Genomic DNA, 26,118 nt, shown 5'->3' on the forward strand with positions numbered 1-26,118 from the left:
AGGATCTGCTGGAATGTCCCACTTAATGGTCAGAAACTGCAACAGCTGACTGATACCGCAAAGGTCAACGCGCATAATCTGAGTCACACACACTGCCTCGATACAGTACAGAACGAATGCCAGACGGGCGGCCAGACAAATAGATTTGGACTCTGCACAGTCGGTCACAGATAAGGACAGAAACGGTTGTGATATGTGACTTCCAGAGGAGAGGACGGACTCACAACAAGACAGGGTTGATTAAAAGATTGGAAGAGGAAAAGATTGTGTATCAGGGTGAAAAAAGGCATCATATGCTCAACAACCCCTCCCTGAAGATAAAAGCTTGGCGAACTTCAGATTTTCCCGTATTTGTAAGAAAATAAAGCTCCAGAAAAATTAAGATATTAATCCTAAACTGATGTAAACACCTACCAGACTCTGCAAGTTGAAGCATCCGATGTCAAACCTGTCCCAGTTCAGGTCCCAGCATCCCTGATACCCGGAGTTCAAGTTCAAAGAGTTGAGCGTCTACGACAGCAACTTCTCTAAATCCTCCTCTAAATGTTTTCCGAGAAGAATCGCCACCTCGTAAAAAACCTTTGGTCCTCAAGCCGGTTGAGTTCTGGTGAGAGAAGCAGGTTGTGTCTGTGACATCTGAGACTCAGTAGAAAGTGTCCGAGAGCTGATGTCCATCTGAAGAAGTAAAGTAGCTGGCAGGTTCTGACCAAGAGGGAAAGACCAACCGACGATGCTCACATCCCCTCTCCCTCCTCTTCCTCTCTCCCTCGCTCCTCTCGCTGGAAGACAAAACATGGCTATTTCTCCCTCCTGCACTCTGCATTTCTCTCTCTCCCACCCCTCTCTCTCTCTCTCTCTCTCCATCTCATTCTCTCCCTGCCTCTCTCGCCCCCTCTACGGCAGGATGTGTGACTCAGTGAGAGAGGAAGTATTGTGGAGAGCAGATAAAGTGGTGGACGGCTGCTAAAATAATACCCAGAGTTCCTCACTGTTATTGTTTGACGGGGGGGGGGAAATGCAGAGGTACTTCCTCCTTGTGTGTGTTTGCAGAGCATAAAAAAGAGATGGAAAGAGCAAAGAAAGCCGAGACTGTTGGACAGACATGGGGGCTTTCTCAGTTTGGCCGAGAGACGAGAGAAACAAAATGTGGTGAAAGGAGGGGAATGTAAGAGATGATGGGAGGTCTGCAAGAGAATAATTACAGACAGAAACAATGAGGAGGTGATGGATGAACAGGAGAGGTGACTTTTATTACTCTCCTTATCGCTGGATTTCTTTTAGCAAGCACTTCTGTTACAGGGATATTATCAATGAACTATGACCATTACACCTCCATGCTACTGAGAAGTACTGTGTTTTTTGCTATAGAGTGGTGCAGGGATAACGGATTTTTGTAGGCCAACCAGGAGGTTAGCCAGGGCCGGCTCTAGCCCTTTTGGAGCCCTAGGTGAAATTCAGATTTGGAGCCGTTGTGCGGTGTGTTCGGGTGCAACTTTTTTTGCCAAGACAAAGGCGACATGAGGCGACTCAACGGGTGGCCTTCGCCGCCGCTAGTTCTTTGATGTCGGCTCGGTGTATGAAGCTTTACACTAACCCGTAAACCGCTACACACATCATGGTTTTAAGATGAAAATGAAGATTTTTATTTTCATAAATAATTGTGTTCCTTATAATATAAATAAACAATGTATGTATATATATATACACATATATATACACATATATATACATATATGTATATATATATATATATATATATATGTATATATATATATGTATATACATATATATACATACATGTATATATATATATACATGTGTATATATATACACATATATACACATGTATATATATATATATGTATATACATATATATACATACATGTGTATATATGTATATATATATACATATATATATATACATATATACACATGTATATATATGTATATACATGTATATATATATGTGTATATATATATACATATATATATATATTTTTGTTTTTTAGAGAGCGACCAGCTTGACTTCAAGATGAGGGAACCGTTAGTGCTAAAAAACGATAATTAACCATTAACAGCCAAGATTTGTGCCTCGCGTCTGCTGTGTGTCTGCCCGGCGTAACGATACTCTGTCTGCCCGGACCAACTATAGCGATTGCCTGATAAACAGTGTGTGTATTTGTGCTACGTTAGCAGCTCTAGCATTGCCGGATGCTTCTTGCTGGCCGCTGTCGCCACACACATACAGTCTGTCAGCGCGACGTAACTTTAACGAGTGTCTGTGTGTGTGTGTTGGTGGTGAGTGTGAGGTTGTTGGTGGCGCTCTAGCTGTGAGCGTAGGTGTAGCAGTGTGTACAATTTATTGTCAGTGAATAAATGCTACCACGGGCTGTTAAGGTGGAACAGCTTTTCTCCTTAAAGAGACGAGCCGCTCCTCTGAGCCGCTCAGCTTTTGAGATAATTATTAACATTTCTTTTAACCGTTTTAACCGATAGTGTTAATCGGTTAAAATGCTTAATGTCGGTTAACGGTTAAACGGTTAATTATGAACATCCCTAATGTTGAATGAAAGTACACATATTGGGTATGTAGTGCGGACGCAGCCACAGGAAAGTAATTAAACTACAAATACAACCGTTTTTTGTACATATAATTAGGGCTGCAACTAACGATTATGTTCATTGTTGATTAATCTGTCGATTTTCTTGATTAATGGATCAGTTATTTGGTCTATAAAATGTCAGAAAATGGTGAAAAATGTTAATCAGTGTTTCCCAAAGCTCAAGATGACGTCCTCAAATAACTGGTTTTGTCCACAACTCAAAGATATTCAGTTTACTGTCATAGTGGAGGAAAGAAACCAGAAAATATTCACATTTAAGAAGCTGGAAGCAGGGAATTTAGACTTATTTTTCTCAAAAAATTACTCAAACCGATTAATCAATTATCAAAATAGTTGGCGATTAATTTAATACTCGACAACTAATCGATTAATTGCTGCAGCTCTACATATAATAAATATGATCTGCAGTTTAGCATCAGTAGTGCCCAGTGACTGTGGAGGGAAGGTATCTACTGTGGAACCAAGTATCTCCTCTCATTGACTGAATAAAATAATAAATAATAATAATTAAGTTCTCACATCCAGCAGCTGACAAATATATTTAATTGAATAAAATTGAAAATAAAAATAGGGCAACCTCGGGTTTTAAGATACCAAGCGTATAAGTCCAACATTACGTTACATGTCATCCCCCCTCTATCCTGTTATTTCCTGTCATGTCTCTACTGTATGCTACCTGATAAAACAAGAAATGCTCCAAAAAAAAATTTAAAAAATACATTGAATAAAAATTTAAATAAATAAATTAAAAAAGCTAAAACAAATATGTAAATTGAAAATTTTAATAAATAAATTAAAATCTAAAATAAAATAAAATAATAAAATAAAATTCTAGAAAAAAACATTTTTGGTATTATAAAAAAATATACGAAATAAGTAATAAGAAGGATGAACTATAACTCTGTCCCTCGCCTTCATTTTTTTTTTTCAATTAATCAATTTAAAAAAATAGTGAAAAACTCCATCAAGAGCTCAATATAACTTCAAATAGTTTGTTTTATCCAACAAACAGTCCAACAAAATCAAGATATTGAATTCACAATGATATATAACAGTGAAAAGCAGTAAATCATCACATTTGAGAAGCTGGAAGTAGAAAATGTTTTGCGTGATAAATAACTGAAACAATTAAATCGATTCATTTTCTGTCAATTCATTTATCATTTATTTGACTATTTGTTTCTGGTGCTGCCATTCAAACCTCTAAAAGGAGTTTAGTCAGAACCTTTGCATGCATAAAATAAATGTGATTAATGCAACTTGAGTCAAAGTGTACATTTATTTGACCTTCTAATCAGACAAACAAACTGGTGATAAATGTAAAGGTTAATCTTTGACTACTACTGCAGCTGCAGTACTGAAGACTGAATTGTAGCTGCAGTCTCAATCTTTTCATCAATTTTAGCTAAAACATGAACGAATGTACACATTTAACAGCCAGGCGTTTAGTTTTGTAGTATGACCAACTCATGGATTTAACGTTCTTTAGTTACAGTTGATAAAATCAGAATGAGATGCCTGTATCGGTGTCACTATCCACTCGTTATGTTGACCAGACTTTAACCTGGCAGAGCAAACATGAGGAGGTGTGCCACACAAGAGCAGACGCTTAATAACATGAGGCCCTCAGCGGGCTTCAAAGGATTTCCTGGAGACGTATATCTCCTGCAGACTGTGTGTGTGTGTGTGTGAGAGAGTTATATACGTGCATGTGAGCAGATTCCTTACATTCCTTGTCTTCCCTTCAAAAGGGTGAAGGGTTAACTCTGCTAGAAAGCCTAAACAACCTCACCTCCTCCCCTCCGTCCCTTTGTGTTCGCCAGCAATCAGGCCCTATTTGTTTGCTTTATGGGTCTGTGTGTGTGCGTGTGCGTGTGCGTGTGCGTGTGCGTGTGTGTGTGTGTGCGTGCGCTTGCAATCAGACCCTTGTGTGTTTGCCTCCTTTATGAGCCTTCATCACCCCTGATTATGGATTTCTGATTTGACATACACTTGTAGACATGCATCTACTGCTTAGACAGCAACCTTTACTATCAAAAGAGACAGTTTAGGCAAAAAAAATTAAAAAAAAAATCTGTCTGGAGCCGCAAAACATTTGATCATTGAGATGAAGGTAACAGTTTATAGTCTAAGTATATAGTATATAAGTCTAATGCAGTGAGGGCCAAATGTACTATGGAGTATTAGGGCCACACTGAGGGGAAAAAATCGGAGATTTCCAGAATGAAGTCGTAATATTACAACTTTATTCTGGGAGAAAAAAGTTCTCGAGAAAAAAGTTGTGATATAACGAGAATAAAGTCATAACTTAACGAGAAAAAAAGTTGTAATATTACGAGAATAAAGTCAGAACTTAACGAGAAAAAAAAGTCGTAATCTTACGAGAATAAAGTTACAAATTTGAGAAAAAAAGAAAATAATGGGTTAAATTACTACTTTATAATATTATGACTTTATTCTCATAATATTACAACTTTCTTTCTCGTAAACTTACGACTTTATTCTCGAAAACTTTTTCTTTTTTTTTCTCAATGTGGCCCTAATACTCTGTTGTTCCGTCGTACCATAGACCTACAACCATGAAAAATAAAAATGAAAATGTAAACAAAAAACTGTTTTTTTAAAAAATCCACAGGGAGCCACTGGAGAGGAGCTAAAGAGACGCAGGTTGCTGACCCCTGGCTTAGACACACACATACATACAGACGTAGGCAAAGTTGTTGGTAACGTTCCGTTAAAGAGAGAAAAACCCACAATGGTCACTGAAATAACTTGAAACTGACAAAAGTAATAATAAATAAAAATTCACTGAAAATTAACTAATGAAAATCAGATATTGTTTTTGAATTATGGTTCAGCAGAATCATTTTAAAAAACAAACTAATGAAACTGGCCTATACAAAAATGATGGTAGCCCTAGAAAAGATTGAAAATAATTTGACCATAGGGACATATTAAACTAAGGTGTGTCCTGTAAATAGCATCACAGGTATCTTCAAACTTGTAATCAGTCAGTCTGCCTATTTAAAGGGTGAAAAGTAGTCACTGTGCTGTTTGGTATCATGGTGTGTACCACACTGAACATGGACCACAGAAAGCTAAGGAGAGAGTTGTCTCAGGAGATTAGAAAGAACATTATAGACCTTCATGTTAAAGGTAAAGGCTATAAGACCATCTCCAAGCAGCCTGATGTTCCTGTGACTACAGCTGCTCATATTATTCAGAAGTTTAAGGTCCACGGGACTGTAGCCAACCTCCCTGGACGTGGCCGCAAGAGGAAAATTGATGACAAATCGAAGAGACGGATAATACGAATGGTAACCAAAGAGCCCAGAACAACTTCCAAAGAGATTAGAGGTGAACTCCAAGGTCAAGGTACATCAGTGTCCGATCGCACCATCCGTCACTGTTTGAGCCAAAGTGGACTTAATGGAAGACGACCCAGGAGGACACCAAATCATAAAAAAGTGAGACTGGAATTTTCCAAAATGCATATTGACAAGCTACAAAGCTTCTGGGAGAATGTCCTTTGGACAGATGAGACAAAATTGGAGCTTTTTGGCAAGTCACATCAGCTCTATGTTCACAGACGAAGAGATGAAGCATCCAAAGAAAAGAACACTGTACCTAATGTGAAACATGGAGGAGGCTCGGTTATGTTATGGGGCTGCTTTGCTGCATCTGGCACAGGGTGTCTTGTATCTGTGCAGGGTACAATGAAATCTGAAGACTATCAAGGCATTCTGGAGCGAAATGTGCTGCCCAGTGTCAGAAAGCTTGGTCTCAGTTGCAGGTCATGGGTCCTCAAACAGGATAATGACCCAAAACACAGCTAAAAACACCCAAGAATGGCTAAGAACTAAACATTGGACTGTTATGAAGTGGCCTTCTATGAGCCCTGATCTAAATCCTATTGAACATCTGTGGAAGGAGCTGAAACATGCATTCGGAGAAGGCACCCTTCAAACCTGAGACAGCTGGAGCAGTTTGCTCACGAGGAGTGGGCCAACATACCTGTCGACAGGTGCAGAAGTCTCATTGAGAGTTACAGAAATCACTTGATTGCAGTGATTGCCTCAAAAGGTTGTGCAACAAAATATTAAGTTAAGAGTACCATCATTTTTGTATAGGCCAGTTTCATTAGTTTGTTTTTTTAAATGATTCTGCTGAACCATAATTCAAAAACAATATCTGATTTTCATTAGTTAATTTTCAGTGAATTTTTATTTATTATTACTTTTGTCAGTTTCAAGTTATTTCAGTGACCATTGTGGGTTTTTCTCTCTTTAACGGAACGTTACCAACAACTTTGCCTACGTCTGTACCTGACTGTAGACTCACACACACACACCACACACATACACACATGGTTTTCTGACATACCAGGTAATCAGTAGTGAGACCGGGCTCATACCAGAGGTCGATAGCAGGAAGGGTGCAGTCCATCTTAGCATCTGCAGCACAATGCGCTGTTTGTTTCTGCTCCATCCCCTTACATTATGTGTGTATGTGTGTGTATGTGTGTGTGTGTGTGTGTGTGTGTGTGTGTGTGTGTGTGTGTGTGTGTGTAATCAGTACTTTACTTCATTCAACTGTCAAAAACATTTTAAGTGAGTTTTTAAAAAAAAAATCCCAAAACTTAAATTCAGATTAGATGATGTTCCATCAGTCAAGAAACAACAGTATAAATATATACCCTAGATGACTGATTCCTGGGAGCCTGAAAGTATTTGACTGGCAGTAACAGTGGACGTTCAGGTGATTAAAGCTGCAGTCAGTAACTGTGAGCAAATACAATTAAAAAGTTACTTTTAAGGGCTGTCAATCCATTCAAATATTTAATTGCGTTTTTTATCTATTCAAAATGTACCTTTAAGGGGGATTTGTCAAGTATTCTTATCAACATGGGAGTGGACAAATATGCTGCTTTATGCAAATGTATGTATATATTTATTATTGGAGATCAATTAACAAACCAAAACAATGATGATATTGTCGAGAAACCCTGTTTAGGAAAAGATTGTGGAAGTTACGTAACAAATAAATCAACGTTGACTTCTGGTTTCACACGGAACACGAACGGTGGCGTCCTGGTGAAAGTCTGGTGTTTTTTTTACCTCACCTGAGCTCCTCCCGACACGGCGTTTGACGCTCTTTTTACTTCCTGGTTCATGATTATGTGGATTACATACAAATTCTTTTCGAGAGATATACAGACGTGGACAAAATTGTTGTTACCCTTCCGTTAAAGAAAGAAAACCCCACAATGGTCACTGAAATAACTTGAAACTGACAAAAGTAATAATAAATAAAAAATTACTGAAAATTAACTAATGAAAATCAGATATTGCTTTTGAATTATGGTTCAACAGAATCATTTTAAAAAACAAACTAATGAAACTGGCCTGGACAAAAATGATGGTACCCTTAACTTAATATTTTGTTTCACAACCGTTTGAGGCAATCACTGCAATCGGGTGATTTCTGTAACTCTCAATGAGACTTCTGCACCTGTTGACAGGTATGTTGGCCCACTCCTCGTGAGCAAACTGCTCCAGCTGTCTCAGGTTTGAAGGGTGCCTTCTCCAGACTGCATGTTTCAGCTCCTTCCACAGATGTTCAATAGGATTTAGATCAGGGCTCATAGAAGGCCACTTCAGAATAGTCCAATGTTTTGTTCTTAGCCATTCTTGGGTGTTTTTAGCTGTGTTTTGGGTCATTATCCTGTTGGAGGACCCATGACCTGCGACTGAGACCAAGCTTTCTGACACTGGGCAGCACATTTCGCTCCAGAATGCCTTGATAGTGTTCAGATTTCATTGTACCCTGCACAGATTCAAGACACTCTGTGCCAGATGCAACAAAGCAGCCCCATAACATAACCGAGCCTCCTCCATGTTTCACATTAGGTACAGTGTTCTTTTCTTTGGATGTTTCATCTCTTCGTCTGTGAACATAGAGCTGATGTGACTTGCCAAAAAGCTCCAGTTTTGTCTCATCTGTCCAAAGGACATTCTCCCAGAAGCTTTGTGGCTTGTCAATATGCATTTTGGAAAATTCCAGTCTCGCTTTTTTATGATTTGCGTCCTCCTCGGTTGTCTTCCATTAAGTCCACTTTGGCTCAAACAGCGACGGATGGTGCGATCTGACACTGATGTACCTTGACCTTGGAGTTCACCTCTAATCTCTTTGGAAGTTGTTCTAGGCTCTTTGGTTACCATTCGTATTATCCGTCTCTTCAATTTGTCATCAATTTTCCTCTTGCGGCCACGTCCAGGGAGGTTGGCTACAGTCCCATGGACCTTAAACTTCTGAATAATATGTGCAGCTGTAGTCACAGGAACATCAAGCTGCTTGGAGATGGTCTTATAGCCTTTACCTTTAACATGAAGGTCTATAATTGTCCTTCTAATCTCCTGAGACAACTCTCTCCTTAGCTTTCTGTGGTCCATGTTCAGTGTGGTACACACCATGATACCAAACAGCACAGTGACTACTTTTCACCCTTTAAATAGGCAGACTGACTGATTACAAGTTTGAAGATACCTGTGATGCTATTTACAGGACACACCTTAGTTTAACATGTCCCTATGGTCAAATTATTTTACATCTTTTCTAGGGGTACCATCATTTTTGTCCAGGCCAGTTTCATTAGTTTGTTTTTTAAAATGATTCTGTTGAACCAAAATTCAAAAACAATGTCTGATTTTCATTAGTTAATTTTCAGTGAATTTTTATTTATTATTACTTTTGTCAGTTTCAAGTTATTTCAGTGACCATTGTGGGTTTTTCTTTCTTTAACGGAAGGTACCAACAATTTTTTCCACTTGTGTATATACGAATTACCATGTGTTACTTTTCCTAGATATAGCTATGAACAGTGTATGAGAACAGCCTGGATAACAGGCTGATAACAGATGACCTGGACAATCTGTATAAATGGCAACAAATGTAAATGCAATATTTGCGTTGGATTTCAAATTTCTAAATAAAATGTAGAGCAGTTAACGAGCCAGAAACTGAGCACAGCCTGAGAACATCATGTTCAGACTGCAGTGAGTCCTGAGGGTGTTCATATCGGGGGTTTTAATCTGTTTTTTAATCATTTTTGCAGTTGTAATTCCTCCTGTCTGACAGTTTATTCAGCCTCCTTCCATCTTTTAACACTGCTTCCCTCGCTGTCGTTGACACTTTCAGAGCATTGTTAGCAAAGGACCAGCAAAATCAAGACAAAAGCTGTGACACTTGGCTGATTTCACATATCTTATTGTTAATAAGCAATTAAGTTATTTATGAAGTAAAAATATTTCCAACCTCAAAAAGCTGAAGTTTTGCAGCTTGTCCTTGTTTTATATCATGGTCAAGTGAATATATTTGAATTTATTCTGACTGTTAGTTAGACAAAATAAAAGCATCTTGTAGTCTGGTAACCTGTGATGAATTTACAATTATTTATAGACAATTTAAAGACTAAATAATCAATAACAGGGCGAGCGAGGTTACAGGGTTAAAGGGAATATCCCCTCTCAACACCACTGATTTATCATGACACTTAATGTTCCTGGTTCCTCTTCCATAACACAGAGACATCTTTTTAACACGTGTGTGTGTCTGATTTGGTCTCTAGGCCTCTAGGTGTGTGTGTGTACGTGTGTGTATCTGTGTGCGTGTGTGTCTGTGTGAGTGTGTGTGTGTGTGTGTGTGTGTGTGGAGTCAGGCCAGTGTCATGTATCATGGAGTCGCCGTTTAATGGGCCAGTTAATAAAAACCAGGCCAGAGGAGACAGATAAACTGTAGCAGACCACACGCGTAGAGGACCGACCGGCTCGCCCACATAGATACTCACACACACACTCATGTACTAGGGTTGCAAGCAACGATTATTTTAATTATCGATCAATCCGCTGAATACTTTGCAGATTAACTGATGAATCTTTTGGTCTATAAAATTCCAGAAAATAGTAAAAAAAAAATCACATAACACAAAGAAAAGCTGGACTTCTTCTCATCTGGAGGCTGGAACCAGCTAATGTTTGTCTTTTTTTTCTTGATAAAAAGCAGTTAATCAATTAACAAAAGAGTTGGAGCTTCATTTTCTGACTAATCAATGATACAAACACAGATACAAATACAATTCATGAGGTAAAGTTGGTACATGCCATCTGAGTCGATCATTTGAACAATAAAAGGAACATCTTAGGGGGGGATTCCCCCTAAGGAAGACTGGCAGTGAAGGACAATGTGAAATGTGTCGACGGACTCTGTGGAGCATTTTAGCGTATTTTAACTCATTGTTTTGGTTTTACGGCTCACAACTTTGCTGTTTTGATTCACTCTCACTGCTCTCAAAATTTGGGTCAAAAGCTGTTTTCTAGGGCTGTCCTCGACCAAAGACATTCTCAGTCGACTTAAGCTTCAGTTATACTTTCCGCAGGGATGGCCGAACGGACATGAGCTGACCTGGAATCGTGGCAAGGAAGTAGGGATGCACCGATACCAATACCAGCATCGGGTCCGATACTGTGCTCATGTACTCGTACTCGCAAAACCCGCTGGGCCGGGATCCATCATCAGTCGGCGCACGCCGGCCCTCACTTTTATTGCGCCACAGGGTTTTGCTTGCACCCCCTGCCACACGGAACGACTGCGAAGGGCCATGTCCGATCTAGTGATGTCACTTTGGCCTGGCAGACACTCGCAACCCTCGTGTAAGTAGAAGTATAAGTATAAATCAAGCATTGACACTTGATCTTGTCGACTAATCGATTAGTTGGTTTAATCAGCAGATCTGTAAATCTGAGTTTCTCACAAAGAATCACACAAAAGCACCACTTTAAATCTGGTGTTTAAGAGATGTGTTCAGAAGTTTCCTAGAAATAAGTCATTCAGCATGAAAAGAACATAAAAAAAAATCACTAATCAACTAAAGAGACCTTAGTCGACTAAGACCAAAAAGAGCTCTGATAAAGCTACTACTCTACCTGCCCAGCACCAAACAACAGAAAGACACAGTTAGTGACTAGCTGGTGAACATAGTGCAGCATTTAGCAGCTAAAGAGACAGATATTTCCTTCAGGAGTTGGTAGAGACCAAAACAGAGCTAAAAGGAGAGTGAATATTGGACTTCTCTGGGTTGTCAGAAACAAGACACTTGATTAGTTCTGACATTGCTCTGTGTCTGCAAGATGGGTAAATAGGCTGTTTGCTAATACGTGATGTGATGTGATGTGATGTGATGTGATGTGATGTGATGTGATGTGATGTGATGTGATGTGATGTGATGTGATGTGATGTGATGTGATGTGATGTGATGTGATGTGATGTGATGTCAATATTGTGTTTTCAGCTTGTTCTGCTGCCCCCAAGTGGCCTAAAAAGTTCAACTAATACTACTTTAAACAACTGCATGGTCCATATTTCTATGACTTTGCACGTTTCAGCGACGTATCCTCATACAACGGTTCGTATGATATCTTACGAAAAGTTATTCCTCATTTTTCGTGCGTTTTCCTCAGAATGTCCAGTAACATGCGTCGATTTCCGCTTCAAATTAAGTTCTGTCTTCACAGGAAACAACTTGGTAAGGTTTAAGCAACAAAACCACTTAGTTAAGTTTAGGAAAAGACTTCCTGGTTCACAATGTGGATTACATACAAACTGATTTTGTGGGATATACACGAATTACAGTGCATTACTTTTCGTAGGTACATATATGAGTGGTGTATGAGAACAACCTGGTTTACTAACTTAACTGGTAATTATGTTGCATACAGTTTGAGTCATGTCAAGCTCCCTCCTCCCCGGGAGATTATTAAATCTCAAATTCCTTGAAGAGGTCCCATCATGGTTAGTAGACACTGAGAATGGATGCAGATTTCCAGATATCATAGCATATTCAGCAGGAAGAGATTCTGTATGAATTATTTCAGAATCGTGGGAGACTAAAAAACTCAAATGTAACCTTAATCAACTTTTACTGCCCCCCACCCCAAATGAACTGCCAACCTCATAAACTCACTTCTTCAACCCTTAGGCCACCACCGACCCCCCCCCCCCCCCCCCCCTATTCTGTTCGTCCTGTTCATTATTCTTTTCTATCCCCAGTGTCAATAATTCATCCCTAACAGCGTCGCAACCCAAATCACTTACAGTCAGGACCCTAATCAGACCCAGGATGGTGTATACATATACAGCATGTGTGTGTGTGTGTGTGTGTGTGTGTGTGTGTGTGTGTGTGTGTGTGTGTGTGTGTGGAAGAGGTCTTGAGGAATGCCAGGAATGTCTATTGTTCAGTTTGGGAAGGAGTGATGGGGGGCAGACTATTGTGTTTCATGGTTCTTGGCACCGCAGACCTCAATCTTGCCCCGGTCTCCAGGGTCCCTGTGGTACAAAAATCTAAACAACGGGATGTGTGTGTGTGTGTGTGTGTGTGTGCACATCAATCTGTCTGCGGTAAAATTCCCAAACAATCATATGAATGTATGAATGTGTGAGTGTGAGTGTGAGTGTGAGTGTGAGTGTGAGAGAGAGAGTGTGTGTGTGTGTGTGTGTGTGTGTGTGTGTGTGTGTGTGTGTGTGTGTGTGTGTGTGTGTGTGTGTGTGTGTGTGTGTGTTAGTGTGTGATCGTGTCCAGGCGCACAGACCTCCTTCTGAAAGTCTGAAACAAACAAGAACAAGTAAAAAAGTAAAAGAGCGAGTCAGCATGTACACAGAGATGATCTGGAGCGTCGGAGGATGAACTCTTCCAGGAAAAATCAGATGAAGACAAATGTTTTGAGTGAACGAGAACAAACAACGTGTGAAATTGAGCAGCGCTGCTGAAGCAGCTCAGAGACACAGCACAGTCAAGTAGAATAGTTTAGAGGAAATAGCCTCCATGATAGTTTTGGCTGGATATTCAAATCTGAAAAACAACCAGACCTGATGGGAATGTACTGGAGGTCAGACAGATATGAGACTAGGACTAGGGCTGTTTGAATGTCAATGAAAGTGCTGATACGATACCCGAGTATCAGCCCAAGACAATACTTTATTCGGTAGATTACTTTGAGAAATATTCTACAAAACATCAAGAAAAGAAGCCAAAGTTTGAATGCTGTCTGAACACAACCACAGTGAAGAAGTACTCAGATAGAAGTATAATTATATCACAATGGAAGAATACTCCACCATTCAAATTTAGTTAGCACAAATGCACCACAAGTGTTCAGAAGGGCCTCTTTAAGGGTGTTAAATACTTTACATTAGTGATTATTATTGTTATTGATGGTTTAAAATAGAAGCATTTGTTGAGGTTGAGCTGATTAAACTAATTTATAAGCTGTCGGGTTATTTAAAGGACCTTAACACACATGGTCCATCAAGGCTGCAGCCTCCATGGCTGAGAAATTAAGTACCACAAACTGCAGTTCCTCAGATGGCCACTTGAGGCTCCAGGACCGGAGTTTCTGCTGTACTCTGCTCCTCTGCCTGCCTTCACTCACTGTCGTCCAGATATGGTCATTTCTGGCTCCAAAAAACAAGATGGCGACGGCCAAAAGGCCAAACTCAAGGCTTCAAAATTGTAGTCCACAAACCAATGGGTGACATCACAGTTCAGACCTGGTATTAACATGCGTCCTCAGTGATGGGATCACAAGTGGGAAGCTCTAAGTACGTCTGTTCACACCTGGCAGTAGAATGCGTCCTCTGTGACCCCTTGTGATCAGATCTCACTTCCCCGCTCTATATGCAAATAAACACGTAGTAACCACATGGCTGATACAGCAGCCGATGGGACGTAATATTACATGAATGTCAGTAGTAATATCCTACATATTCCTGAATTCTGGTACATTGTATTAACATCAAAATAAAAGGTTATTGTACCGGCGATCCCCGGGGACCGCCGCGCCGCAGGCACCGCTGCTTTTACCAAACAATAGCGAGGTACAGAGCTCCAGAGAGCCGGGAGGAGAGTGAACAGGCGGGCGGGCGGTCGGGTGTCAGCTCTGCGCAAAGCAGCGGAACAAAAACCCTGACACATCTCAGACAGTATGATCATAATGACCTTCCCGTTCCTAGTCTGATAGTCTGTAGATATGTAGCCTATAAACAAGATATATTTTAATAAAATACAGTCGTACCGACAGGATACAGTAGAGCACAGAGGCCGTTTCCATGGTAACAAGCGCCTGTTCTGCCTGTTTATTCACCTGAGGATCCCAGCTGGACATCAGATGAGTAGGCGGTCCTTAATGTGGTCAGGACACATTCACTACACACTACTAAAAGAATGTGGTCATATGTGGCCCAGACCACCTCTGAATGTGGTCTGAAAGATCTGATCTCAATGCATCTCCAGTGTGTTCAACCTGTACTTAAAGCTGTCCACTTGTGATCGGATCACTGAGGACGCAGGTTAATACCCGGGGTGTATTGATACCGGTATCGGTATCTTATGTACTGGTACTCGCAAAACGGCTCCAATACAACGGCACCGATACCACTTTACGGTGGTGCGCCCGACCCCATTGGGCCGGGATCCCACCTCAGCCAACGCGCGTCGGCCCTCAGTTTCATTGCGCCACGGGGTTTAGCTTGCCCCCTCTGACTCGCGCGTGTGTTAGACTCCTTGGTCCGTGTTTCAAGATGGGTCGGGTGGGTTGCCGACATCGCCGACCCCTGGCGCCTTTTACGTGGGCCGAGCCTCGACCTGGCGGCACAACGCACTGAGGACAGTCTGCCCCAGTCGACAGTGGCACCGGAGCAGGGGTCCAACGCTGTAAAGCTGCGGCCGCGAGCCACCTTCGCCCCGAGCCTTTCCAAGCCGACCTAAAGCCGGTGGCGGTGCACCGCCTCGTATGCGGGACTCCCCAGCCTGCCGTATGTTGCTCACACCCTCCAGCTGGCTGTTAACGAGGGTCTTTTGGCACAGAGAAGTACTCGTATCGCTACTCAATATCAGAGAGTACCCAAATGTAAGTACTTGTACTCAGTCTGAAAAAAAGTGGTATTGTTGCATCCCTAGTTAATAGCAGGTGTGAACAGGATCCCAGTGACTACGTCTACCTCTTATAGAGTCTAGGGGTCCATTCTCACAGATATCTGTTTGATTTATTTGACCTGGTAAGACCCGGCTAACTGACCTGTTTGGGTATGCAGGCTCTTTAATCTAATAACCATTCCTGTCGTGTAAATGTTGTTTGTCTAACGCATTAAAACACGTCACAATTTTGTTTTACCTAAAGTTCCCCCAACTCTTTTCTCTTTCATACCCACCTTCCCTGTTTCCATTCTTTCATCTCCTCTTCCTCCTCCCGTCCAGCCCTCAGCTAAATCAATGTTTAGTTAATGTGTAGCAGAGATGAAACGCTGAGGTCGGATGAAAGAGCTCTGTCATAAAGTCCTGTTTACCCTCTCGGAACCTCAACCATGATATCAGCCTCTCTTGTAATTATCCTTTTAATTTCCTTATGTTCACTCCTCCTGTGCTGCCACGTACAGTAACTCTGCTTTGTTGCTCTGTAATCTGACAGCCCAGTTTTCTTTTCCAAACTTTTGTTTTGATTTACTTCCAAAGTGAGGTTGCTACTGTTTGTAGAAAGTGACATAAAAAGATTGATATCACAAAAATAAAACAAACTGCTGCACTATTTAATGGGTAGAAGGTGAGCTCAGGTTTCGGTTGACAAATGATAACAGACTTTTTTCAATATTTACATAAATGTAGAGGAATAAAACTGGTTGGTTTGGGCTCTAAAACTGAGATACCTGCATCTTTAAAAAACAACCTGGCTGAACACGACTGGTGTATAAAGTATAACCCAACCCAGGGGTGTCATTTACACTTATTTGTCTTAATTAATTAATTAATTAATTATGTTGGAAAATGATCAAACCCAAACCCAAAGTTTCCGCTATGAAAAGAAAGGGCCTGAACCTGACTTGATGTCGACGTTGTGCTCTTATTGTTTCTAAATCCATTCCCATGTTAAGAATTAGGGATCTGACGACTATTTACATTATCAATTATTCTGTCTATTATTTACTCAATCGATAAGTTGTTTGGTCTACAAAATGTCAGAAAATGGTGAAAAATGTATTTCCCAAAACCCAAGATGACGTCCTCAAATGTCTCGTTTTGTCCACAACTCAAAGATATTCAGTGTACTGTCATATAGGAGGAAAGAAACCAGAACATATTCACATTTAAGAAGCTGGGATCAGAGACATTTTGAAATTTTTTTCTTGAAGAAAGACTAAAAATGATTAATCCATTATCAAAATAGTTGGCAATTAATTGAAATAGTTGACAACTAATGGATGAATCGCTGCGGCTTTATTAAGGATGTTAGTGTCCAGCTTCGGTGACCGCAGCTGTAGCTTTAAAATATTTCTGTTTGGTGTTTTAAATGCACTAAACAAGATTATCTGAGTTAGGTGCAGATTATTGCTCCTTTATACGTTTCTGTTGACTCTTCTACGGGGAAATCAACTTGAAAAAAACAGATTTTATGAGGATTTTACAATCTACATTTACACTCTAATGAGCCTCATCAACACTTCTAGGAGCAGTTCAACGTTTTGGGAAACATTTAAACATTTAAACATTTATTGATTTTGTTGCAGAGTTAGATGAGAGGATTAATAAGACTCATGTCTGCAGGGTAAACATGAAGCAGGAGCCTGCAGCCAGTTAGTTTAGCACAAAGACTGGAAACAGGGGGAAACAGCTAGCCTGGCTCAGTCCAAAGGTAACAATCAACCCAGGAGCACCTCTAAAGGTCACGAGTTAACGCGACATATCCAGTTTGTTTAATCTTTACCAAAAAAAATAAAGTGTATAAACAATAATGAACACCACGTAATCTGGTGTGTGAATTTATTTTATTCCATTTCTTTATGATTCTTATTATTATTTATTTTCTTTTATTTAAATTTTTTTTTTATTTCTATGTTTTTATTTAGTTTATCTTTATTTGATTATTATACTTTTTAATGATTATTATCACTTTTTCTCCTGCCTTGTTTTTTAATACTTTGTTTTTCCATTTACATCTACTATCTGTTATTAAATATTAATTTATCGTTTAGGGTGTTGAAGTCATTTTTCTCAAGGAAACAATAAAAAGCATGTTTTTTATTTAACATTTTTAATTCATTATAATTTTCTATTTTGATGTTTTTATATTTCTTATTTATTTAGTTTATCTGTTTATCTTTATTTTATTAATATTGACTTTTTTATGATTATTACCATTTTTTCTCCTGCCTTTTTTGGAATACTTTGTTTTTCAATTTACAGTTACTATTTGTTATTGAATATTACTTTATTTGTTATCGTTTAGGTTGTTGTAGTATTTTTTCTTAAGGAATGCTTGAGGAAAAAATCAATAAATAATGATAATAACACCACATACATGCACACCTGCATGTAAAGAGCCGTTTCCTGTTCCATCAGCAGCTGTAAATAAACTCTTTAGTCTTTGCAAACTGCTTCTTTTCACACAACATTTCACCAATGCATTAAGTCCAAGCAGGACAGGAAGTAGAGGGTTGGAAAGAACAGGAAATGATACTAAAGCTGAAGAATGTCCTCCTGCCTCTTCCATGGCTGCCCACTGAGAGGAACCCACACACACACACACACACACACAGTACAGGACGGTTGGATCTAACAAAAGGTCGGTGAAAACAGGAAGTAGTATAGAAGAAACATTTCCAGGTCAAGCTAACAAAACATCCCCAAACATTCTTTCCCTTCCAGAAATATATTGGAAAAATCATCAGTCGCTTAAAAACACCCACAAAAAGAGACAAAAATACCCCCGAAAACAGAGGGGGGGAGGGCTGAGAGGTCACATGCCAGAGTTCCTAATGTAACGTTATGTGGCTTCTGAACAAAATAGCAATTCATAAATTGCAAATTTACAGCTTCATTGCAAATTTGACTATTCTGCATACAGCAAAATATGCAGTTATGTAAATGTTTTGAATATAAACACATGTTGTGTGTGTTTCCCAGAGTGATTACATCCACTTTCACATAGATTTCAAATTGAACTGTGTGTTTTATTGGAGTTTAATACTGTGAGTGCCATAAAACGCACATGTGCATGTGTTGTTCTAACCTTAAAAATCAGATTCGTGGTTCAGATTTATAGCTCCTTCTTTACGGGACAATCTCACCACAACGTCCACTTAGTAACCAGTACTTCTGCAGCTCTAGGTCGTATCACATGATCTCCAGCATGGAGTTTGCTCAATTTAAAAAGACCTATCTTTTAGCTTGGCTTTTACTTAAGGTGCCTCATCATTTATTGCCTTAAATCTTAATCATACTATTTATATCTCTTGTGCCTATTTATTCTAGTGACTTTTATCTATTTTAACATTTGATTGTTTATTTTCATAATTTTTAGTCTTGCAAAATTGTATTTATTGTTGTCTATTCTTTTTGTTGTGTTTTTGTCCGTGCTGTTTTAATCTTGCTCTGTGAAGCTGCAAGGTTGTATGAAAGGTGCTCTATGAATGAAGTTGAGTTGAGTTGAGTACAATCTGGTGACAACAAAATCCATCTAAAAAAACAACCCAAACAGCTATAGAGTGGAGCTTGTGGTGAGACTGTTTTGTCAGAAAATGAAACAACAACAAGTATATTGATGATTGAATAATCATTTAGTCATTTATAAAGCATTTATCAAGCAAAACGGGAACGGTTTTCTTTAGATCTGGGATTTGCTGCTTTTTATATTTTGTTGGTCCGACAAAAAGTTATTATAAGACTTCGCCTTGGACTCTGGGAAATTGTCTTGTCCTGTCTTTGTTCTTTGATAATGGAAATAACCTGTGATCTGATATATGTGCACACATGCTAATCATGGGTCAAAACAGCGCTAAATTTGGCTGAATTATAAAAGGCAGAAGTGGTAAAATGAAGAGCCGTTTGATGAGTCGGTTGACTCCGGCGAGTGAACCTGAGTGGATCCACTCTAGCACCTCTCTTGTTGACTCCATGCAGTGCCAGTCGTCTCACTAACTGTTAAAGACTGAATGCATGTAATACATGCATGTGAACTAGGGATGCTCATTTTTAAAAAATGTCTTAACCGATAACCGACCCTTGTTAACCGATTATTAACCGTTAACCGACAAGATTAGTGCCTCTCATGCAGCGGTGTACCAGCTGCAGGAGAACAACAGATATTGGTTGACGGGAGTCTCCAGTTCACCGTCCTGGAGCGTTAACTTAGCAGCTACGATGCTGCGTGTAGTGTCGCGGACATGCAGCCACTTTCCCAGTAAAAGTCTCCACCGCACATTTAGTTTAGTTTAGCAGGTTGTCAGCTGTGTGTCTGCCCGGATTAACGATAGCGAGTGTCCAACAAACTGTGTGTATTTGTGCTAAATTAGCAGCTCTAGCATTGCCGGAGGCTTCGTGCTCGCCGCCGCACACGTAGTCTGCGTAACTTTAGTGAGTTTCCAACAGACCGTGTGAGTGAGCTTGACACATTGAAAATGTAAAGAAATGCATACAGAAAAGAAACATGCACATGCTGCTGAATTTTTGATACAAAATGTGAGTGTTGGATATCAACATTTTCTAAATGTTCACACGAAAGCAGCTTTATTCAGCTGGTTTGGGTGGAGCTGAGCGATGTGAATAAATGTTACTAATAATATAAAATATGAGGAGCTCTCGGCCACTTTCATTTTGTCAAAGTAGCTCTCAGAGGAGAAAAGGCTGGAGACCCCCGACTGAGTTGTTTGGTTTTAAATAACACCGGAAGTGGTGCAACTTAAGTACGGAAGTTACGTGACAATAACTACTTGGTTAGGTTTAGGAAAAGATGGTGGTTTTGGGTTAAAATAGCACCGGTAGTGGCGTTACTGAAGCACAGAAGTTACGTGACAAATAAATCAGCGTTGACTTCTGGTTTCACACGGGACACGAACACTGGTCTGCTGGGCAAAAGTCCGGTGTTTGTTGACCCACCCATCAACCCCGACCTCCTCCCTGCACGGCGTTTGTCGCTCTTTATATTTTCTGGTTCACGATTACATACAAATTGATTTCATGGCGTATACACAAAGTATGTATAGCTACGAACGTATGAAAACAGCCCGAAATAATGTATGAAATCTGTATCAAAGTGACAATAATCATGTGGTATCAATTGATTACATAATGTGATTCTTATTATTCTGGGAGGCGTTTCTGGGTAATGAAGTCCCCTAACTGCCAAAACATTCAAAGTAGTACCTCTCACTGCTTTTTGCTTTGAGCCATACATCTTAAATAATCTTTTGTTCATGTTTTTTGCTGCTGTTTTGTTGTTCACGCGTTCTTTAAGCTAGTGGATGTGTTAATTAGGAAGAACATAAAACACTAATTAACAGCAGTGTGGCTCCTTATAACCATCCGTTGGCTTGTTAAAATACCCATAAAGCATCAGTGAAATGGGACCAAACACACTGCCGTCCTATCCGTCCACTGAAGCGCTGGGCAGGCCAGTAAATTCCTGTGGTTTGCCAAATTTAGCCTGCAGGCCTGCTCTTCTTTCAACGGAGCAGGACAATGCAGCAGAATTGAATATATTTTATTTAAAGAATGAACAATGATGTGAAGGATGGAGGGAAAGCTCAAACAATTGCTAATGCAAAAAGCAGAGATATTGCATGAAAGCGTCTGGACGAGGCTTAGAGAATAAGAGTTTTAACATCCTTCTAGGAGTCAAAAAACATGAGAATCAAATGTTTTTTCATTTCCGGTGTTACACAACTCCTTATTAACGTAATGGAAACCTGTCACATACAATACACCCCTTTATAAATCCAATACAAGCCTCCATATCAAAGCAGAAATGTTGCACAAAGGCACCATTTTCCAGCCCTAAAGTTGAACAAATCATCATCTCTCCTCGCCAACTCCACGTTTCCTTCCTCTGCCTTTACATCATGTAATTAAACCCACTACGTACATTTTCCTCTCCTGCTCCCTCAGTTAAAAAAAGCCTTTTTATTCACAAATGCTCCTACAGTAAAATACTGTACAGGGGAACCCCAGTGAGTCATTTCCTGACGTTTCCAAGACACAGTATTGGGTGTAAGAAATCCATGTAGCTACTCTCCATCTCAGTTTAGCTTAAGTGACTTTTAATTGAGCTTAGAATAACAGAAAAGGCACACACACACATTTCTCACACTAACTAAAATACATTTAGACACGTGTTCACGCACATATGAAAACATAAAAGGTGGAGTCCCTTCAGCTTGGCAGAGACGTTGACAACTGTTTGGCAGACCAGGTAGTCATGGTGAAGAAAGAGGGCACCAAAGAAAAGGTGCATAAAGAGACTCTAGTTTAAGGACGGAGCCAAAGAACTGACGTTTTTCAGTAGCAAGAGGAGAACCGTGATTGCTGTTGTCAAGTAAAAGATGTGTCTTCCCAAAACGTCCTTAGCTTAGGCTTCAAAAGGACACGTTGTTTTAGATGGTTTATAACTAACTCATAAAGTCACTCGATCGTGTTTAAAAGACTGCAGATCCTCCACAAGAGGGAGCTGTTTGGTCGTCGTCAGACCGGCTCTGCATGCCTACAAACTGACACCTACTGGAAAATTAAAGTAAATGCAGCAACAGGTCTGACACTCACTTTTATACTTTTATAAACACTCAGAACAGTATGAATGCTGGTTAACGTAACTCTCTTAACATGTTGAAGGCTTAAAGCTGCACTGCATCAATAGTTTTACATCAACAACGGATCAGAGGGCTAAGCGTAATGTGAAAGGACAACGAACGCTACAAACTCAAATTGAATGTGTCTGCTCCATACAGAGTCTCAGCTCAGAGCAGCAGGAGTCAGATTTCACACACATTAGACGAGAGAGAGTTGACAGAGAAGACGATGGCGGAGGATTTGTCGCGAAGCGAAAAGCAAAAGCACCTATTTGGCAATATTTGGGATTGAAACCCAGTGCTAAAAGGGAACCATAACTTTAGAAAGGTAATCGCCGTGAGGAGGACGGAGAGGTCACAGCCGGGTGGAAACCAGCGGCCCCGCGGTGAAAGCTGGACCGGAGAGGCCGGACACACCGCCATCCAACGGTGAAGATCAAAGTAAGCACTCTACACGTATTCTTTTAAAATACCCAGTGTGATCGGTAACACCGGTGTTGTCACGAGTTAATTAACCGGTGGGAAAATGTCCTCACGTCATAATAATAACCTACAGAGGTCCATCCACTCACATGCCATCCCCGTACCAACAGCCCCCTTGTGTTATTAAAAGAGGTGGTAATAAGTTTTGGCTCTTGACTAAGGGTCCTTTTCCATCGTTAAAACTATACAAGAGCCAAGTGTACAAACATTTCATCATCCCTGAGCGACCAATGTGTGTGTGCGTGTGTGTGTGTGTGTGTGTACCTTCCAGAGGGTTCCTTGTTCCTACAGTAATGACTGAAACCCGGCTGGCAAAGGCTGTGATGTGATTGGCCGAGGTCAAAGTGCAACAGGGTCCCGCCCAAAAACTGAAGCCGTGATTGGCTATTAGTGTCAGTAAGTTGTCTCTCAAAGTGAGTTTAACTCATGCGTGGGATGGCCGTGGTTAGAGAGCTCCTGCCAAATAACAGCTCTGTACAGGCCTACAGAGAGCACTACGCACACACACACACATCAAAACACACTGATTCATTCACACTAACGTGCACAGACTAAAGGTAATTACAGTATAATGAATGTCATCTTTTCAAGGCCTTACTGTTGCAGGTGATTCAAGACCAAATTTGGTGTTTTTAATGTTTTCATTTTAGTTGCAGGATCATGTGAATTCTCATAAATCTTTGAAAAGCCATCAGGAAAAGTAAAAAAAAATTGCTTGTTTAGCGCTGAAACGTCATTCAATTAATCTGCAATATGACGGTGTAAACCGTGCAACGGTAGAAATATGGGATTTGGTAATATTGTTTCCACTGCGGTAGCAATTCTCACATGATCTCGAGCGATCTCACTGAATCTCACAAATCCAGATGCCTTGCAAGGTAACGGGATTTGGGCAGACATGGAGGAGGAGAGGATACAGAGCAGGAGGAGGCATCCCAACCAACACACGATGAGGAACAAGAACTCTGCTTACATTTACATCATTACCAGACAATTAAACACTGTCATTTATTTTGTGTTTTATCATCTTTCCGGAATGAAAAGATACACTTTTGATATACTCTAAAATACATAATGATGTGATTTTTATATTGTACTGACTGAAGTCAGACTGGTATTTGCACCCGCTAGCCTTAAAACCTATAACACTGATTAGGGATGTCCATAATTAACCGTTTAACCGTTAACCGACATTAAGCATTTTAACCGATAAACGCTATCGGTTAAAATGGTTAAAAGAAATGTATATAATTAACTCAAAAGCTGAGCAGCTCAGAGGAGCGGCTCGTCTCATTAAAGGGACTCTATGTAAGAATCAGAAATGTCTTATTAACAGCGACACCTTTGGCCGTTTAGTCAACTAAAGTCAGCGTCGGGCATCGCGCTTGTGCTCGCTCTACATAGACATGAACGAGCATCACTCAACACAGTGAGGCGACACACGTCATCTAAAAGCACAATATCACTCTATATTTCAGCTGCTTGGCAGTAATGTTAGCTGACCAGACGAAGGTCTCTCCATGAATCAATGCTGATCCTAGTGTTGGATTTTCCTGCCTCAGCCTCCCGACCGCAGCCGGAGGGAACAGGGGAGACACCGGAGTTTTGGTCGGAGACGATAACGTTTCTCTCTGCGGAGCCCCGTCACTTCACAAGACACGGGAAATCTCTGTTGGTCTGGAGGAGCTGCAGCAGTTATTTCTGCACAAACGTCCACTGTACATTCACTAGATATTCTCAGAGCTACGAAGTCTTCTGCCGTGTGGAGTGTGCGCGCATGCACGTGAGATGAGCGAGCTGAGTGAAGGCAAGCAGGCAGAGGAGCAGAGTACATCAAAGACTCCTGCCCAAAGCTGCGGTCTCCCCCGCATCCTCCGACCGCGGCCAACACTGTTTAACAGACGGGCTTCACTAGATACAACCAAGAGGTTTTGGTGCTTCACTGTAGTTTGTGTTGGAGTCTGAGTCTGAACAGCGTAGCCACGCGCGAGCGCGCACATGCGAGCGCGCATGGGACACCGACCCGGTTGATTTATACGTGTAAGAAGTTAGAAACAGTCCCTTTAAGTAGAAAAGCTGATCAACCTTAACAGCCCACCTTAAGAGGCGGAGCCGGAGTTGCAGGATACAGGAAGTCGGCTCTGGTCTCTGGCTCGCTTGAGCGGAGCGGAGGAGTTGTAGATTCGCTAGAGTTACACAGACTACGTGTGCGGCGGCGAGCACGAAGCCTCCGGCAATGCTAGAGCTGCTAACGTAGCACAAATACACACACTGTTTGTTGGCCACTCGCTAAAGTTACGCCGGGCAGACACACAGCTGACAACCTGCTAAACTAAACTAAATGTGTGGTGGAGACTTTTACTGGGAAAGTGGCTGCATGTCTGCGACACTACACGCAGCATCGTAGCTGCTAAGTTAACGCTCCCGGACGCTGAACTGGAGACTCCCGTCAACCAATATCTGTTGTGCTCCTGCAGCTGGTGCGAGGCACGAGGCACAAATCTTGTCAGTCAATGGTTAATAATCGCTTAACAAAGGTCGGTTATCGGTTAAGAACATTTTTCAAAATGAGCATCCCTAACACTGATTAAAGGTTCCACTTTGAAAGAGCTGCCGTTAATGTTCAATCAAAAAAAGTTTTGTTTTCAACTCAAATGTATGGAAGTTCCAAACAAAAGAAGAAAATATTCTACGGTATGGTTTTAAACCAATTCCTAATAGAATTCACAGAGCAGTTACAGTATTGTGATATATACCATTACTGTTATATAAAATGACATACTGTATACCATGATAAAAGATTTTGTCCGCGTCGCAAAAACCTGATCTGCAACATAATCGATTCATCGTTTCACTCAATTTATTAAATCAAAAATGCCAAAAATCAATTAAAGCTGCTTCTAATATTGTAAAAATTTGCTAGTTTTCTTTCTCGTCTATGATAAAAAAATTAAATATTTTGGGGTTTTAGAGTGCTGGTCGGTCAAAACAAGCTTTTTGATTAAGTCAACTTTGGTTCGAAGAAATGTAAAGGTTTTATGAACCAATTATTTAAACAAAATAATCTGTACATTAATCGATTAGAAAAATCCGCTTGTTTAAGCTTTTAAAAAAATAGTGTGAAAAGGTTAAAAGTTCATCTTTATTGTCATTATCAAATATTTAAAATTAAAATAGGATAAAACAATAAAACAGACAATAAAATAGAAGAACGTATAAAAGCAGCACTAGAAATAAAAGGAAAGCTATAATTACAACTACAGGGAAGTTACCAGTTACATTTATATATTAGACTGTATATAAGAAGTGGACGTAGTCACCATGATGTCACCCATTGGGTTGCGGACT

General features: G+C 40.3%; 1 protein-coding gene across 4 annotated transcripts in view; it reads right to left on the bottom strand.

Annotated features, from left to right (window-relative positions):
- Positions 1-26,118, bottom strand: part of shroom4 (shroom family member 4) — a 108,542-nt gene that overhangs the window by 38,315 nt on the left and 44,109 nt on the right. For 2 of the 4 annotated variants that reach the window (XM_074623112.1, XM_074623111.1), the window contains exon 1: positions 415-910. The exons of the other annotated variants lie outside the window; for them this stretch is intronic. The gene's annotated coding sequence lies outside the window, so the exon portion shown is untranslated. Of the gene's footprint in view, positions 1-414; positions 911-26,118 lie in introns of those variants that run through there. 4 annotated transcript variants of the gene reach the window in all.

Source organism: Sebastes fasciatus, chromosome 22, assembly GCF_043250625.1.
Source record: "Sebastes fasciatus isolate fSebFas1 chromosome 22, fSebFas1.pri, whole genome shotgun sequence".
Lineage (NCBI taxonomy): Eukaryota > Metazoa > Chordata > Actinopteri > Perciformes > Sebastidae > Sebastes > Sebastes fasciatus.